Below are 11,889 nucleotides of genomic sequence, written 5' to 3'. Positions count from 1 at the left end.
ACACCGACTCTCACTGCTTTCCCTCAAGAGCCCTGGAGATATTGGAAGTAAGCACTCCTGTCCCATCTCCCCTCTGGCCTCCCTGAGGATTCTCTTTCTAGGCTCAACATCCTCAGACTCTCCAGCCCAAAGTACATGATTTCTGCCTCCCCATCACTAGGGGCCAACACTGGTGATTCTCCTGTACCCACGTTCCATTTGTTCTATGCTCCACGCTTAGTGGGTGCCCATAACCCCGCCCGGCATTCCTACCTGGCGGTTCAGAGTACCATAGGCCTTTTATCTGTCTTCCCTGCTCCCTCAGTGAGATGGAATAAAGTTTCTGTTGGTTCACATTTTATGTTTAGGCTTAACTCAAACCCACGTGTATTTTGTTGCATGATATTTCCTTTTGTTAAGCCATGTTTTCCAATCCTTTGCCTTTGCGTGTTTGAAGCTATATATACATTTTAACTTGCATTTCTCACTATTTAAATTCCATCTGGTCCATTATTCCAACCTCTTGAGACCTTTCAGAACTTGGTACTCACAGATTTTGTTCTCAACTCACAGCTCTGTGCTGTTTCCAAATGGGAGAAGCCTGCCTTCCGGGTTTCTGAGTTGTTGATAAACACTGAACGGAAGTGAGGAGAGAGGCCTGAAGTGAGACCTGTTTGTCTCTTGCAGCGGTTTTGTGGGTCCTGCCCAGGCCTCCTGACTTCAGTGCAGTGGTGGACAGCTGGGTGCTCATAGTGAGAACCTAGTGGCCCCCTCTGGTGTCTGTCTGCTATTCTGCCTCCAGGCTTTCTCCAAGGCCAAGGCATAGCACATCCTGGAAGTTGGGGAGTGCTAAAGCTTCCAAGAGCAGTCCTCAATCAATGGGGCATAGGAGTCAATGGATAAATTCCCAGCTTCCCATCCCAGAGAGGGACAGTTCAGCTGAGGCACAGCTTTCATGGTTCCTCCGTGGGTCCCTAGGGAGGTTGAGCTCCAACTGCTCAGGGGCAAGCAGCTCCTGAATGCACCCTGTACGGATTGGCTTTCCTTCACTGTGTCTCATTTTCCTCATTCTTTCAGGCAGCCTTCCTGGGATCATCTCCCACAGAAAACACCTGTGCCCAAGTTTGTGTCTCAGTTTTTGCTCTCAGGGAACCTAGATACGAAGCTGGAGGTAGCAAAGAGATAGGAGGTGGATCATTTCTGTTGGATTTCAGGGCATCCTTTAAAAATATTTTGTGTTTACATTTTTCATTAAGAAAAGAATACATAAAGAATAGATTACTTTGCTCAGACTTGGGAAGTTATTCCGCTGAGTCTGCCGGCATAATAAACCATGTAACTAAAAAAAAAAAAAAAAAAAAAAGAATAGAGAAAAATTGGAAAGTAGAGAACTGAAGGGGGAAATCTAGCCATAATACCACCACCTTAATAAAATTGCTAGCCACCATTTTTAGATATTGTTATTTCTTTTCAGTCTTTTTCTAGTAATATTTTAATACTAGAGGCCCAGTGCATGATTGAATCATGCACGTGTAGGGGACCCTACACGCTTTCGATGGCGGGGGAGCTGGGTGCCTGTCCGCTGGTGCACCAGGCCTTTCAGAAGCCTCCGGCTTGGCGGAGGCTTCTGAAAGGCCTGGTGCCGGAGCAGACAGGCACCCAGCTCCCCCGCTTTTGATGGTCTGCGGTGGGACATGACAGCCATGGCGCAGACGGCGACGCGAGCTCAGTGTCCCGCCGGCCAATTGGCTACCCCGGCCACCCCAACTCCCGCCCCCTGCGCCTCCTGCTTGCCCAATCGTGGGCGTAGCAGAGTGATGGTAATTTACATATTACCATTTTATTAGGTAGGATTAAGAGAATTACAGTCTATATCTTTATATCTACATTTTTAACTTAATGTCTCCTATTCTTTTGATGTTATCATATAGCCATAAAACCATTTCTTGCAATTCCTTTCAATAGCACTGTTGAATAATTAACTCTTTATTTGTCAGTCTCCCCTGGGGTTGGGGGGTGGTTCCCTGATGTCTTGAGGGCTGGGTCAATGTCCGGTTTCTCTTCCTCATAGCACTGGTTCAGTGCCTGGCACACATTCAGTGTTCATTAAGCTCATTAAATTGATGGGCAAACATACCATAGTCTACTTGGGCATTTGTGTGAGTCTCCATGTGAATTGTTTTCAAATTTTCAAGATTGTCATTCCTGCTACTGTAAGCATATGGCATCTTACAGCTTCCACCACCCCTTCTCCCCCTGCATCCATGTTGGTGTTATTCATATAACAAACTTTGGCAATCCAATTCATGTGAAACATTTTAGAGCAAACAACTCAAAAGGTATTACCTATTCCATTGGCTCTGTAGCTTACAGCAGGAGAACTTCAACTTGGATAAACAAACCAGGCAGGTAACCCTAAACTTGCCATTCTTATTGGAAATTTCCACTCAGGTCATTCCATGCTAAGTAGTACTCCATGGGTTCCTGGAGAGAGGGCAAATTTAATTCCTTCTACTGATCACAGGCCTGAGTATGTCCAATTTATTTACCTGCTGACATCACCTAGTTTTCAAACAGCTTCTAAACACCATGCCAATGAATAAATGACAATTCAATAATAACTCCTTTTCACCTGTAATGTGACAGATACTTTACATATGTCATCAATCACATATCATTGTCACAGTACAACTCTCTGAGGTAGATCCTACTATTATCCCTATTGAATAAATGTAAAAATGGGGACTCAGAGAGCAACTTGCTTGGGATTACACAAAAGAATATAGAGTAAAATATGTTTCATTTTATAGAATAAAATTATTTTTTTACCACTAATTAAATATCAATTGCCAGAACTGGTTCTATGCATAGGTGGAAAAGTCACCTGCTTGAATAGTATGACCAAAGGTATATTAAAATATTGTCCTATTTTATAAGATCCTGGGTAAAAAATGAGATTTATCTATTACTTTATCCTGCCATGGAGCCTGGAAATGTCATCATGAACTTACTTTTTGAGTTATGGCATTGCCTGCCTGCAAACAGTCCTTGTGAAAGAGAAATAAAATTGCCCTAATTGCGGTGGTACTTTAAGTTATTTGCACCCTTTGGCTTACCAACTTAAGTTAGATTGTCAAATTAGATAACCTTGTGGTTCTCAATTCTGGCTGCACATTATAATTATTACTTCTGGAGAGTTTTAAAATATACTGCTGCCCAGACCTCACCCAATGTGAAGGCAGCTTGAGCCGAATCCACCCCCGCAACCTGCATTTCAATGCATATGCTTGCTAGCCCCAACCCCTTTTTCACTTGTGTCCTAGCTAGCTTTGCAAAGCCTGTTTCCCTGAATGCTTATCTTAACAGGAGCTATAAACCATACACCAGCCCCACAACTGGGTCTGACTGCCTCCCCCAGATGGGGTCTTGGTCGCTATCTCACTTCCCCCTTACAACCATCAGCAAAAGCCCACGAAAAGTCCGGAAGCCTGGTCCATATTTGGGAGACAAAGAAACTAGGGGGATAAAATGGAAAGCCCCACCCCACTGCATTCAGGGCTCAGCTTTGGGAAACTGATTCCCTTGAGTCACAGCACTAGTGCTCCTGCAATTAAAGTGCATTTTCTGAATCTTTCGAGTGCCTGGCTGTTTTGTCTTCCTGCTGCCTGGTAACTTTTGTAACACCATCTCCTCTGAGATTCTGATGCAATTGAGCTGAGCCGAGGCCCAGGCAGGCTTGAGAATCCCTGAACTATTTTATAAGATCCTGGGTAAAAAATGAGATGTAGGACAAGTAAGGTTTGTTGAGAATGTCTATTATGATCCCAAGTAAAAAAGGCAACTCCCAAGTTCAATATGTAATTGGAAAATACTTAACAACAACAAAATCGGGGTGGGAAGACCCGGAAGATAAATTTTCTCTGTGTTTGCCTTAGACCAGTGATGGCGAACCTATGACACGCGTGTCAGCACTGACACGCGTAGCCATTTCTGATGACACACGGCCGCTGAGGCGGCCGCATGCTGAGGATGAAACATTTATGTTATTTAAACTATAAATATCACGAAATAATGATTTTTCCTCAAAGTGACACACTACCCGAGTTATGCGAAGTTTTTTGGCGAAGTTTGACACACCAAGCTCAAAAGGTTGCCCATCACTGCCTCAGACAAACCTCTTTGTTAGAACTTTATATGGGAATTCTCAGTACTTTTTTCCATCTTCTACCTAATTATTTACATTTTTTTTATGATGACAAGTTGGATCTTAGGCTCCATGCTTAGTCCACGGTTCCAAGGCCTGGTTGGGTATGATGTAGAACAGTATTGGCCAGAGATGAAGCTGAGATCAAGCCAAGCAATTAATTCTCCTCAGGTCTCATCATGGGAGGGGCAAGCTGAGAATAATAAATTTGACCTGAAACAACAAGGTGGGAACTGTAGAGCCCAGGATAGAGGGAATGGGTTTTAAATGCAGGAAAGAAGGAATGGCATAGAAAGGTCCCTAATGTACTGGTACATCGACAAGAAGGGCTTTGTAGGCACCTGTGCTTTGACCTCAGGTAGGGAAGGAGCTATTGAGGCCAGTGAGGACATTAACCCTTTGCACTCGCTTGCTTTTTTCTTGATTCCTTTATTCTACTCGGGATTTAATTTTTAAAATACCCCAGATTTTACAAAGCGCGGCAGTAGAATAAAAAACTCGAGTTTCTTTTCATACAAACTTATTTATTTGGATTTTTTTATATTTCAAATACATACGAGCTTCTACCGATGCTAACCGTGTCGAGTCACACTCGACATCCGAGTGCAAAAGGTTAAGCTAGGTAGAAATTTCTCCTATGCTCACAGGAAAATTAGCCTGCCATCAGAAGAAAGAATGATTCCCTCTGTTTATTTTTGGAAGATGAAGTATTGAATTCCACTGTAATAGTAGTGTTAAAAAAATAATTTATTGATTATCTATTTTTTGCTAAATGGTATTAAAACTCTTTATCTTATTTAATCCCCGTAATAAATCTGTAATAGTACCATTTTCTAGGTGAATATGGTCAGTTGGTACTGAACATCAATTTTAATCCTCTTTTGGGTATACCTTCTTGTTTTCAATAGGCTAGAAAGCTAACAACTCACTTCCAGACTCCCTTGCAGCTAGGATTCTAGATATGAGATAATGAAATAGATATACTTGGGTAAGATTTAGATGACAGAAATGAAGTGAAGGGAAATTTTCTGCTCTGTTTGCTGTTTTCATCTGGCAAGAAGAAAATATAGAGATACTAATGGCTCATCTTCAGCTTTCAGAGGTGATTGTAGTGGTAGTGGCAACTGGCTTCAGTGGCCCAATGTTCAGACAATTGCACTGGAAAATGATACTTTCCTCATCTACGGATAACAGCCAAGATGGTATGGGCTGGACCTCAGTTGTTCCAGTGGTGAGATGCTGATTACTCAATAGTGATAAAGGTTATAGCTCTCACGATATTCTGGGAGTCATTCCTACATGCCTAAACTGCAGTCCATGCCTTCAGCCCTTCCAACAATCTATATAATAAAAGCCTAAGCAACCATTACGGCGGACCGACCAGAACGACCAGTCACTATGATGCACACTGACCGCAGGGGTCAGATGCTCAATGCAGGAGCTGCCCCCTGGTGGTCAGTGCGCTCCCACAGGGGGAATGCCGCTCAGCCAGAAGCCAACAGCACTAAGGAGCAGCAAGCTGAGTGGTAAGGAGCAGCGAGCTAGTGGGCGGTAAGGAGTGAGGGCTCCCGGACTGCGAGAGAGATGTCCGCTAAGGAGTCCTGGACTGTGAGAGGGTGCAGGCCAGGCTGAGGGACCCCTCCACCCCAGTGCACAAATTTCATGCACTGGGCCTCTAGTTTTTTATAAGTTCTTAATTCCCACTGTGAAATCCCTCTGTGCTTCAAAATTCCTAGGGTGATTTCTGTTTCCTACATAAAACTTTTTTATTTTACAGATAAGGAAATTGAGTCTTAGAGAGTATAAATAAATGTTCAAGATTGTACAGCTAGTAAAAAAATGGGTCCAGACTTCTATACTTCATTAGACAAAAAGTGCTCCAGAGTTTAGAAGAACAAGAATGAAGAATTCACAGGCTGTATTTCTAATAGATTTGACAAAGCAAAGTACTGCAAGTTCACATACACTCTCTTCCCACTTTTAAACGTATGAGTTGCACTTGTGATTGCGGTAAGTGCTTAACTTAATTGGTTTGCATCCATGCCGGGACCTCTGGGATGCCACTTACATAACTCATCCACAGGAGTCTGTCTTACCAATATGCACTTGCAGAGGCCCTCACTCAACAGCCACATTAAATACAGGGCTCTATTCTCTGTAACTAGCTCTCCCCTCACTCTTGGGGGGTCAGAGGAACTAAGGGCCAAGGAACAATAGCAGCGGACACAGTCTGAGCACTTGCCATGTGACAGTCATTGCTCTGCGACTTGTCGTTATTTTCTGGTGTCATCTTCACAACAACCTTAGGAAATAAGCACAATTAGCATCCACATCTTTTACAGAAACTGAGGCACACGGAGATGAAGTCATCTGTCCAAGGACATACAGCCAGGAAGTAGCAGAGTGCAGATACCCACCCAAGTGCTCTCTCATTATAATGCTAATCTGCCTCCCACTCATACGCAGAATGCTTTGTTTTAATGTTATGTACCATGGTAAACTGCATGAAATACTCCCCAAGGTGGGGGCAGATATAAATAACCCCCTCCACGCCCCCCCCCCCCCCCACACACACAACTGATGAATGACGGCTTCCTTTAGGATCAGCCCTCCTGCGCCTCCCCTCATCCCAGGATGCAGCCTCTCTCAGCCTCGTTGAGATGGTGTTTTTGACTGTTCTGAACAAGCCAGGCCAGGACTTGATCCACCTCAGGACAGCTGTCAACACGTTACAATCACCTCAAGTACAATGGCTTCCCTTTCCAGGGGCATGCAGGGCACAGATACGTCTAGTTAAGGGCACAAATCTGCAGGCGCAGAGAAAGAAATCAAAGATGTTACTAGAAAATGGTTAGACCTCACCCCCAGCAGTCTCATGAAAGTTTAACAGGAGAGTAAACACAAGGCTCTCTAATTAGCCCTCTTTCTCCTGCCCGTCGCTTCCACCGACTCCCATTCCTCTAGAAATAGATCCTCACCAAGGCGAGCGTCTCTTTAAAATTCTGTGCTACAGAGAGCCAGACTGAGATGGTTCTGTCGAAATTACAAAACACTATACTTTCAAATAGCTGCTGAATTATTTAGTGACTTTACACTGTCCAAATGCTGGGCTCTTTGGGTAGACAATGTCTTGGTTTCCCTCCTATCTCGTTTGTTATGACATTCAGTAAATGGAGAGATATTGCTCTTCTTAATAATTTATAAAATAATAATCCACATTAAGGATCCAGCTCCTTGGATCGGTTTGGGGTTTCAAATCGGATAGTCAAGAGAATGAGAAGCTCCAGAGTCTCTCCGAGTTCGGTTAAGTGATTGCCCCTGGTATGGTCAAGCTGAACTTTTTGGCGTTTGCTTCTTTCTCGTGACACCGTTTTCTCCTGCCTTTAACGTGTCCTTTACCTTACTGTGGTTTCTTGAACTGCACACTGTATTTGCTATCACTTTTAGGCATCTATCGGATTCAGTCTTACAGTGCAATATAGGTCCTCTTAGGTTCAGAAAGCAGGACATTGTGTTTTTATTGTGCACCTGACATTTCTAAGTTTCCTATTTACTTTGGCAACACTTTTCCTTTGCCTGTTTTGGGAGGGAGGGAGGGAAGAGAGAAAGAGAGAAAGGGGGGAAAGGGAGAAAGAGCGAGAGAATGAGAGGGAGAGAGAGAGGAAGAAAGAAAAAAAGGAGGGGAGGGAGGAGGAAGGAGAGAGGGAGGAAAGAAGGGAGGGAGGAAGGGAGGAAGGGAGGGAGGGAGGGAGGGAGGGAGGGAGGGAGGGAGGGAGGGAGGGAGGGAGGGAGGAAGATTGATTTAAGATGGGCAAGGTTTGTGTGTGTATCCTTTTCTCTCCAGGGTGCACATACATTCCCTCACCTTTCTGTACAGCTCATTGCAAGGTTCATGTGAATTCTGTGACAGCTACGGAAATTATTAAGATGAACAGGTATCTGCTTATCCAGGACCACAGAGTTCTAATCAGCTCTGCAGGTTCCTCAAGAGCAGAGGTCCTGCCTTTTTCTATTGTTTCCTCAACAGAGTTTAGTACAGTAGCTTCCTCATCCATCCAGTAAACATTAACTCAGCGCTTACAGATCTCACTGAGGACACAGAGAGGAGCGAGACCTGGAGAGTCAGTACATAAACACATGTGCCATGTGTGATGAGTGCTAATGACATGCACGCAGTGCTGGGGGAGGTCAGAGGGAGGAGCTACTGACCCACTCAGCCTAGGGAAGCACCACAGCAGAGACGGCATCTGAGTAAGGACTTGCAGGATGAATGGGATCTTGCCAGGCAGAGGGAGCAGCGTGTGACAGTTCCAGCGGCAGCAAAGGGTGTGGCCAATGCGGAAACATGATACTGGCGAACGTTTGGAGCACAGAATCCACGCAGAGTCTGAGTCCGTGGAGCGGAGGCTCAGAAGACAGCGGAAGGGACTGGCGTGGCATGCTGCAGATTCCCTGGGCGCGGCGACAGTGGGGAGAAAGAGGCTCTCGCTCGCACATTGCTGTGGCGTGCATTCCAGGCATAACCTTTAGGGACAGCAGCTTGGCAAGATCCATCAAAAGGAAAAAATGCACCTTCCCTTGACCCAGCAGTGACACCTCTGGCAATTTAGCCGGTAGATATTGTGAAATTCCACATGCACGAGGTTACTCATTATAGCACTGCTCATAAAAGCAAGACTAAAAAAAAACTGAATTTGCCAAAACCGGTTTGGCTCAGTGGATAGAGCGTCGGCCTGCGGACTCAAGGGTCCCAGGTTCGATTCCGGTCAAGGGCATGTACCTTGGTTGCGGGCACATCCCCAGTAGGGGGCGTGCAGGAGGCAGCTGATCGATGTTTCTCTCACATCGATGTTTCTGACTCTCTATCTCTCTCTTCCTCTCTGTAAAAAATCAATAAAATATATTAAAAACAAACTTTTTTTTTAAAAAAAAAGCAAGACTAAAAAAAAAACTGAATTCCATCAGCAGGGATTAGTTAAATAAATGATGGTACATCCCTAGAATGGAATACAATGAGAAGCTATAAAACAAACACACACACACACACACACACACACCCCACATATACACAAAAACACCTTATGTACCGGCAGGGAATAAGCTTCAAGATATATTAAGTGGCCCTAACCGGTTTGGCTCAGTGCATAGAGCATCAGCCTGTGGACTGAAAGGTCCCAGATTCGATTCTGGTCAGGGGCATGTACCTTGGTTGTGGGCACATCCCCAGCAGGAGGTGTGCAGAAGGCAGCTGATCAATGTTTCTCTCCCATCGATGTTTCTAACTCTCTATTCCTCTCTCTTCCTCTCTGTAAAAAATAAATAAAATATATTTTTAAAAAAAGATATATTAAGTGTAATTTCTTTTAAAAGTATAGAACAGTACAGTATGCAGAGTTTGCTACTGTCGAGGAAAAAAAGAATGCATAAAATACATATATACTATAGTATAAGTTTATATTTATACACACATATACACAAGTAAATATGTTTGTAATTAATGAAATTCCTCTGCAAAAAAATACACAAGAAATGACAATAGTGGGTGAGAAGAGGAATAGAAGGAATTTTCACTGTCTATCATTTTCACCTTTTCAATTTTGAACCATGTGGATGTTCCACCTGGTCAAATAAGTTAAACATAAGTAAATTAAAACTTAAAAAAAAAAAAGAGGTATGACACAATCAGATGCATCTTTCAGGAAAGTGGGGACTGTGAGGAGCAAGAGGACAGAGGCCAGAGGCAGGGAGACTAAGGAGGAGGCTACTGCACCATCCAGTCACCAGGCCGTGAAGCCCTGAGTTGGGTGAAGCCAGCGTGAAGGAAGGGCCCAGACTTCAGGCAATCTTTGGGAGTGGTGTTACCCACCTTATGTGGAGTGTTTACTGTGCACCAGGAACTTTAGATATGTCGAGTCATTTAACACCCCCTCCTTGCACATAAGGCTTTCTTTGCCCTACTTTACAGATGAGGGAATTAAGCTCAGAGAGGTTAAGTGACTTATCCAGAGTCACACAGGTTGTGTAAGTGGAAGAACCAGGAGTCAAAGCCCTACCCTGTACCACTCTGGGGGCTTTGGTAGCATCAGTGCAAGTGAGCAGATCTGGGGGCAACTTGCTGTGACTGGAAAAGAGTGGGGCGCCTCAGAGAAAGCATGGAAGGCTTTGGGCATCTCTGAAAGACCCCTGGAGTTCCTGAGGCCGGGGACGGCCCCTGCACCCTGGTCTGGGGGCTGGAAATCAGGGTGATCCTGGAGGGCAGATGGTCCCGATGCCCTGAGGCTGGCTCTGAAACGGTGGGAGAAGCCCAGGCCTCACTCAGACCCACGGAAGCCAGAGGCTCCAGAAGGCACAGCTCCCCTCACCCCCTCTCCAGGGGCTCAGCTCGCTGGTTCCTGGGGCGGCTGGGGTGAGATGCGCCTCTCCCTCCGCAGCAAGAAGTGCTAGAAAGGGGTTCCCCCGGGTGCCGTTTAGCCGCACCCGGCTCCATATTTTCCTCTCCCATCTCCCTGCGGTATCAAGCGTGTGACTATTGATTTCCTCCCTGCATTTGTTTTTGTTATCCATTATTTATGGGATCATTTTCCATCCTTCGTACATGAAGGCAAATTTTGTGTAAAAATCAATTGAGTGAGCGCCGCCGATGGCTTGTTGTGTGTTCTCGGCTTTCATCTCTGAGGCCCCAGATCTCGGGAGAAGCCGAGCAGGATATTAGGGAGCACCCGGGAATGGGAAGGGGGGCATGCAGGGTGCAGAAACCCGCCTGAAGAGACATGGCCTGTGCACCACTTAGGGTCCCTGGAACATTCACCCTTGGCTGGGCCCACCTGGAAGTCTAGGGATTAATGTCTTCCCGCCCTGATCTGACCCCTGCTGCCCTTGCCCAGTGCTGGCTGCAGAATGGCTAACAGTTCACACAGATTTAGTTCCATGTAGAAAGTCACAGGACTCCCCAGGACCAGGGCTTGGGGACCCCTGCTCTCTAGTGGCTTCACCTGAAGACCCCAGGGAAGTCACCCTGAAGGACTGGATGTGGAGGAGTGCAGTTAAGGACAGGGCTGACATTTAATAATCACCTGCACTATGTCAGACTGAGCACGTCACACCTGGTGAGGTAGGAAGGGGGAAGGAGCAGGGAGGGGATTTGGTGTCAGAAAGTCCTAGTTAAAGTCCCTACTTGGCTCCTTGCTAGCTGTGTGTCCTTGGGTATGCTTTTACTCTCTCTGTGCCACAGACTTCTTTTTTTTTTTTTATTTCTTTATTGATTTCAGAGAGGAAGGGAGATGGGTAGAGAGATAGAAACATCAATGATGAGAGAGAATCATCAATCGGCTGCCTCCTGCACGCCCCCCATTGGGGATCGAGCCCACAACCCGGGCACGTGCCCCCGGCCAGAATCGAACCCGGGACCCTTCAGTCCGCAGGCCTACGCTCTATCCACTGAGCCAAACCGGCCAGGGCCACAGACTTCTTTTTTAAAAATATGTTTTTATTGAATTTTTAGAGAGAGAGGAAGGAGAGGGATAGAGAGAGAGAAAAATCGATGAGAGAGAAACATCATAGATTGACTGCCTCCTGCATGCCCCCCTACTGGGAATGGAGCCCGCAACCCAGATATGTGCCCTGACCAGAAATCAAACTGGCGCCGAAACCAGTTTGGCTCGGTGGATAGAGCGTCGGCCTGCGGACTCAAGGGTCCCAGGTTCGAT

Source organism: Eptesicus fuscus, chromosome 6 (assembly GCF_027574615.1).
Source record: "Eptesicus fuscus isolate TK198812 chromosome 6, DD_ASM_mEF_20220401, whole genome shotgun sequence".
Lineage (NCBI taxonomy): Eukaryota > Metazoa > Chordata > Mammalia > Chiroptera > Vespertilionidae > Eptesicus > Eptesicus fuscus.
This window is presented reverse-complemented; position numbering follows the sequence as displayed.